Consider the following 7,955-nt stretch of genomic DNA (forward strand, 5'->3'; position numbering starts at 1 on the left):
ATTTAGATAAATGACTATGTGAAGAGTATTTTTGTGTCTTTTTGATAAATGTATTTATGATGACACTACTGTATATTTGTTCAAGTGTTACAGAATGTGCTGCTTCAAATGCAAACCCAGTTTTAACTGTTGTTGATAGATGACAATGACTTGAGTGTAATATACCTCATTTTGATTGCCTGAAGTGTTCTGTTATGTACCTCCTAATTTATTAAACCGTTGGCTCAATGCTGCTGCTGCTGCTACAGATGGCTACGATGGCAAACAGGTGATGATGCTGGTTGATGGTTATGACAGCTGTTTTCATCCATACATGATGAGATGAGACTTTTTAGTTTGATAGTGATTGTAATAGTAATGCTGGTGAAAATGATGCGACTGTTTTAGAATTTGACCATGATTAAAGTAAACTGTTGACTAAACCAAAGTGGGCTTGTGTTTCTCTTCACATGAAGGAGCCTGAGAGATCCCTTTGGAGGGTTCAGCTCTCACAGCTGAGCTGCCTGCTGGGTTGTTGGTTGAAGAAGCGGTTGGTCTTAGTCATGGTTGGATGTCAAAAAAGGCTGGAGGGTAAACTGTTTTTCTGAAAAAGGAGGGTTTGATGGTGCTGTATGTGTGCAGGCCCCAGGGTTTACTGAACATTCAGGAATCAGATGCTGCACGGTATCAATTGTGGAGTCAAATGATCTCACTTCTCATCTTTCTTACTGGTCAGCATATTATTTTGGGGTCGAGGGCACGTCTCATTTTTCTGTTTCCCCTCAGAACTGCATTTTCCTATTCTTTATATTTCTTATTTGACCCTTAGAAACAAAACTTTGGTTTCCCTTTCATATCACATCAGCCTGTACGCTGCAAAAACTAATTATACACAAGTTGTTTGTCTTATTTTCAGTGTAAATTGTTGTCAACCGAAAGTCTCTGTGAGTAGTTTCTAAGTAATCTTGAAAAAGTCTCACTGTAGATATATGCCTGATTTTAATCCACAATTAAAATGTGATTATCAGCATCAGTATAGGTTATTCCTAAATGCTTTTGCTCTTTCTGTGATTAATTTTGTAGTGATGGTGGACACTGGAGCTTAACTGCCAGACAGAAACAGGACAGAAGAGCAGAAAAAAGATAAACAGGAGAGAGATAGAGCACGAGCTATAGGCTAAAATGCAAACTAAAGGCTAACACAGGAGCTAAACTGTTTGTGCCAACGTCCATTCCAACCCACAGTCAGCAGTTATTCTGCAGTGGTCTGTTCAAACTTGAGAGTCTGTCACTAAAATGTGGAGTGAGGTTACGTTAGCTCTGATTGGTAGATGACTGGCAGGACATAACCAGGATTCACTGACGTTACACATTATGGACATGTCTTAGAGCACTGTGCTTTGAGTAGTGCTAAACATAGCCTTCTACTAGACATAAGTTTACCAACAAAGTTTACTTCTTGTCATATTTCAAACAACAGCACTTTGTAACTATTGATAAATACATTACTTCCTGTTAAATCTGGTAAAAACTTGACTTGAACAAAGAAAAGTAGAGTTAAAAAGACGATCTGATCCTCCTCATGTTTTGAAACAAACATATGCCTTGGTCAGAGTCACATCTTCACAAGGGTGTGCGTGCAACTCTGGCCAAAGGTGACGCTGCAATCCATGTCAAACTGATATTTTTCACACCTCTCTAAAGCGAGCCTCATTCACCTTACGAACCCAGAAAATGTTATTTTTTCTTTAAAAAAAAAGGACAAAAGTGATACCTGGATTTCTTTTGCAGAGTACAGAAAATCAATATATTTTTTAAATTCTTTAAAGACATTACCCTTACTTTAGGAAACTTATAGAGCAAATATTTTTTACTCCATTGGCAGATTGTTTTTGCTGTATTTTACTCCTTACAAGCAATTCAGGCATAATTCTTGTCTTTTAATATAATAAAAGGAGATTTTTTTTCTGGACTTGTCAGATAAGTGGGGCTCATATTAATTTAATTTAATTTAATTTAATTTAATTTAATTTAATTTAATTTAATTTAATTTAATTTAATTTAATTTAATTTATAAAGGGACCATGTACAATATTCAACATAAATGTCACCATTTGATGCATTGTACCAGAGTTAGCCTAAAGCTAGTTTACATCTGCAGTCCCTGTTTAATCTCACTTTTTGGTTTTCAAATCTGGCTGATTTGCTGATTTATTTTTTTAAATAAAAAATATGAAAAAAAATCAATATAATAAAAAATAAGGTAAATGAAAACAAAAAAATATTTTAGTAATTATACAGTAATAAATTTGACAATCATAGTAAATATTGGTAAAATAAAAATCTATGGGAAAAAATCATACATATTATGCACTAGGGAGTTCAAAGAATATATTGCATGCATTATGGAAAAATTTGGGATTAAAGGGCTTAAATCTGGTATGACAATTTAAATAGAAACAAGACAAGCACTTGCTAAGACTTGAGCTTGATTTCCTTTATACTAGGAGTTAAAAACAAGACCCAATACCAACAGCAAGACATAGTCAGAAAAGGTTTGGCAAATTTTTTATGTTCAGACCCACACACTCACCTCTGCTGCTCATCCTAGCTCCATTGCTCCATTTCAAAGTGAAATAAAAAGGCTTTGTCGCAAAGAAGTATCCTCACAACAAAGAAATAATCCACCAAACAGGATTGGATCAACTAGATTAAAACCTCTGTAAGAAGTTAAGCCATCTATTTTCAAAAAGTTCCTGTTGAGTCTCACCTGAAAGGCAACCAATACTGACAAATAAATAAGTGTCAAATTCATCTGTCGTTTTAGGAGCAAATCAGTGAAGCGAGAACAAAACTGGAGCGTTTTTTTAAAAAGTGATCTGACTGTCAGCTTTTGTATCTTCAGTGGATCACACTGTTTCCATGTTCAATCAGCCTGAGCTGTGGGAAAGCAATTTTTCAGTTCACACCACCGTGCAGGTGGTAATGAAACAACATCAGCCGCTGACTGAGATGGCCTCGTCTGTAAAATGACTGAGATTCTCCACGCTGATTCACACCCCATGAGCTGGCGATTATCTTCAGGTGGGCAGCACTGACCATAACACAAAGCTTAATCATGGCCGGCGTCAACCCGCTCTGTAAACTTCCCCCTGAGTGAGAAGAAAACCACAGCTCAGAGCAGAAAAGAGGACACCTCGCTCTGTAAAACAAAACACAAAGGCAGATCTGTTGTTTCTCTCTTTATAACTCTTTGACCAGGAATTAAAAAAAAGTCGACCTCAGAGTTATGAGGGTCTGATTGCTTCATCTACACTCCTCTTTTCTTATTTAGTTCCAGAAAAAATACAGCTGACATCTGTGTCAAGTGCTGCTTTTTAGAGATTTAGTATTCCAGCGCTGCGTGGATGAACCTTTTTTTAAGGAGTGTGAAAATGATTTGACGCATTTCTCCTCTCAATGGAAAAATCAGAGTTGGATAACAGCTCTTTTAACAGGTACATGGAAAAAATATAAGCTTTTAATTTTCCAGTGATGGATTAGAATTGTGCTTTTTGGAATCACCACGACATCAAAATACACAAGTAAAGACTTCTGACTACTGCAGTCTCTGTGTTTGTGTTTAACTGTTAGATATTAGTTAGAAAACTTCTTAATTATGGGGTAAAGAAGATGATTTTTTTTAAAGTTGTTATCAGAGCAGTCTGAGCCATATTTTCCTATACTAACCCCCTCAAGGCCCTGCACACCTGTGCACACCCACAGGTCTTTCTTACTTATCTGCCTGATTAGACTCCTCTTAATGCAGATCACACTCCCCACAGGGACTCAGCCCCAAGCACAAACTTCTACACCTCACATTATTTTGTCAGTCTGAAGAATCCTGTGTTCATGGTGGGAGAAGTTTGACTCTAAGTCTACTGCTCTTTCCTTTATCAACAGTAACCACAGTGTTTGTGTTTGAGTTGACTCGCCCTTATCATAATTAAACCATTGTTTGTTTTCAATAACCAGCGGCTGCACAGCCTGTTCTGTGCTGAGCTCTTTTATTCCCTGGCAGGTTTCTGTATATTTTAATGCTCTTGATATAAACTGAAGTTTTCCTGACCTCAGGTTTTATTATATTTCCACTAAACTTCAGTCAAACTTCGAAGTTTGTCATCTTCTAATAAAATGCTGAAGTCTGACTTCAGCATAACACACCATAAAACACCAGATTGAGCAGATTAGGGGGCCTCTGTCTGACAAAAAATTGATTCCATCAAAATGAAGAAATTTGTACATCTCTACGCAAATTGATTGATTGGTTAAGTTTTGTATAGATTATTGTGACTTAATATTAGCCATATTCACCCGTCAAGCCCAGAAAATGTTAAAATATTTCAAAATAAAAGACAAATAGTAATATAAAATATATGTCAACTGCTTGATGTCTTTCAAGACATTATTCTCGTTAAAAGAAAACAATCATTTTTTTTCTGACTCCACTTGCAGATGATTTTTTTAAAGTCATTTATTTATTTTTATTATTATTATTATTTTTTCAACTACATTCTAGCAACTCGGGTGTAATTTTTGACTTTTCCTATATTGAATTTTTTTTTCTCTGGACTTGTCAGGTAAATGTGGTTTGTTTGACTTTGCAACCAGTTAAAATTTTGAAATGAATAAATAGAACAAATAAATAAAATTATTATTAAAATATTAAATTAAATAAAATATTATTATTATTATTATTATTATTATTATTATAAAAAAAAAAAAAAATAATAATAATAATTCATTTTATTTTAAATAAAAAAATGGGGATTAAACCGGTTCATAGATTTAGACCGAGCCACATGTACCCGATAAGTCCAGAAATAGTCTTTCTATCTAAAAACAAAAAATATGTCCAGCCAGCTCTTCATTTTTACAGAATAAAATAACATCTTAATACAAGAAAATAACCAAAAACCAAACTATTTCACCTAGTTTGCTTTTGTTTTTTACTGATTACCAACAATTTAAGCATAAATTTTTCTTTTACTATCTGATAAAAGACTTTTTCTAGAATTTTCTTAAACTTTTCACTAGAATTAAGACATAATCAATCGCTTAGATTTCAGTTTTTTACAATGTAACAGAAATGGTGGTCAAATGTGAAATTTGCTCAGAAATCTACATGATATTGAACTATTTTCCTTTTAGGATAAGTCATGGTGAGTGTTATATCCACATGTTATAACTTGACCTGGAGCTCCCTGCCCTGTCAGAGCAGCTGTACCTCTCCTGAGCGCCATTGCAGCTGTTGTTTTTTTTGTTACCTAAACTTTCTCCTCTGTGAACTCATTCCTCATCTGTGCTACACTCACATGCCTCGAGGTATACGTTTGTTTGATGACCACATTACTGTGACATTATTTCTGTGTGTGGTCGCAGCTCCATCCAGGAAAATCCTGGTTTTGTCATCGTTAATGAGGGCTGCTTGTAGAGTCAGACAGCTTGGATTCACAGAGCGAGAAATTGTCAGCCTGGAGACATTTACAGCTGTGGCTCGTGTGACTGCTGATTCTTTTTTCATAGACATATTTTGGCCAGTCAACAATGCAATCAGCCTGTTTATAAATATACATGTCTTTGGTAAACTTTTACACACGTTAGGGGAGGATTCTGGGTTATTCCAGGCACAGTCTTATTTCTGATCAGGCTGACCCGAGGATGGCAATGTCCATCAGCCTGCCACCTCAGACTATTCTCAGACACTTTTGAATGGATAGTGATTCCTTTTGTGGTGATACTTATGGTCTCCAGAGGGTAAAGCTCATTTTCTACTAACTTTTTTGCTAGTGTTACTCTGAAGTTTCCTTTTTTTTCTTACAGAAGTAAGATATGTTGATAAACACTGTTAGGATTGTTGTGGTTTTTCAACATTTCCACATTCTGCTCAGGATGACACACATAAAGATCTCTTGACTGAAAATGTAGCGCCACCATCAGGTCAAACTTGTACTTCATTTATGAATACTTAACTTTTCTACAGCGAAGATTCTCAATTAATGACATGTCTCTGAGCAGAAATGTGAATGTGAAAGTCCCAAAAACTGCAATTCCTAGAGTGTCCACTGGAGGCTGGTCCCAAAATCTGAGAAGACTCCATTAACAACTATGTTAAAAAGCTTATCCTTATAGCAGAAATCAACATGTTTAAAGCCAAATTTAAAGATTTTTTTTTTCTCTGAATGTCTTATTTGTACAGGGGATTTTTTTTGTTATTCATTTATTTCACAGGAATGAAGATATAACATAATCAGAGGCACAGCTGATTTGACTGACAAGGAGGCACATTGTGGCTGTTAGCCAAAAGGCTAGTCTGCCTATTTGCTTATTGTCAGGTCGACTAAAACCTAGCTTAAGTTAGCATTTCAAGAACAGGAGTGGCATTGTTGGGCTTCATAACTCTCCCTCAGAAACCAACGGGTGCCATTCCCAGATCTAAGTGATTCTGTCATAACTGTAAACATCATGAACAATGATATTATCAGAGATGGGAATTTACAGTAATTCCTGTACATGATTACTTTAAATATCGGATGAACAGGTACTCAAGTACTCGCAGATTATTTTATTTCGTAAACAAAAAAAGGGTCTGTTGGACACAGACCTCCTGGACCGTAATGAAAGACTTTACATACGTCTATTTCCCTCTCATAGATGTTGTTTTCTGTGGTGGTGGCTTGTACTCTGGCTCGACAAACACCATCAGCTCTCTGAAGCCTTCACCTTTCACAAAACTTAGTGTTAGCAAATCTCCAGTTAGCATTTTGGTTATTAGCAGGCTAATCTTCACTTGTGCTAACAGGGCGAGCAATTGACGTAATGCAAGACTGCCTTTTTTCTGTCACTGCTGTTTTCTCCTTGTGCTGTTAGCGTATGTGGTAAAGCATCAAATCAGTTATTTTATGGTGTGAAAGTTCAACACCACCTATCTGTCACTGCAACATTAACTCCATCGTTTTTGTCGAAATACTTTTGGATACTACTTTTCTTGACTGATATATTGCAGAATTGTTCTCCATTTTTATGCTTTTCTTTTTGGTGTAATCATATGTTCCTAGAGAGTTGCCGTAGCTGCTATTTAACAGTTGTTTTTGCTGAAATCTTGCTCGGGGTGCTGAAGCTGTGGCTGGAGAAGTCATATGTTTGTATTCCCGTTAATTATTTTCCTTCCTCGTATCTTTAGTTAGGCAAAAAACAAAAAGCTGGGTGTTCAAGTTGTGTTACAGTGCTCTCACTGGTGCTGGAATAAAAAGATGTTACTCAAATAATTCAGGTAGTTGTACCCATCCCTTGATATCCAGTGAGAATTTGTTCGGAAGACTTCAACTGCATGAATTTCCCAGAGTAAAAACTGAATAAAGTGGCCGTGACTCTGATTCCTACAATACTTTAAGCAGCATCCCTCTGTATGTTGATCTTGTTTATCATCTTTGATGTCCTCGGGCCTGCAGCGAGTGTAATCTGTCTCAGAGGCTCTGGCAGCGGAGGGGGGAGAGGTTAAGAGCTGGTTTACCGACGCTGCATGGCGACTCGCTCCTGTGATTTCCAGGCCGGCACTCCAACACTTCAAAGGCTGGACGGACTTCTGAAGAAGCGCTGGCCTTTCAACTGCTGGCAGGGTCAGCGTGGGCCTGTGTCTCCTCGCACATCTGCACGGTATCACAGCTGCAGGCCACAGCGAATACACTGCACACCCTGGACACTGTACAGCCCCCCTCCCCCACTTTTCCCAACGTAAACCACACCCACTGTCACTCAGGGGATGGTCTGTGGGCCATATGGGAAAAGTTTGGACGTCAGAAGAGTTCAGGCTCGATTCAAAACCAAATAGCAAACTACTAAACAATTAAAGTCAACTAGCAGTGTGATAAACAAAGTGTTTAACTTGTTTCAAAGTCATTCAGCTGCTTTGTTATTGATTTAAAATCCAAATATTG

The sequence above is a fragment of the Halichoeres trimaculatus genome, unplaced genomic scaffold (assembly GCF_033239565.1).
Source record: "Halichoeres trimaculatus isolate MK-OKI-2021-1 unplaced genomic scaffold, fHalTri1.1 fHalTri1_scaffold_23, whole genome shotgun sequence".
In the NCBI taxonomy this organism is placed as follows: Eukaryota; Metazoa; Chordata; class Actinopteri; order Labriformes; family Labridae; genus Halichoeres; species Halichoeres trimaculatus.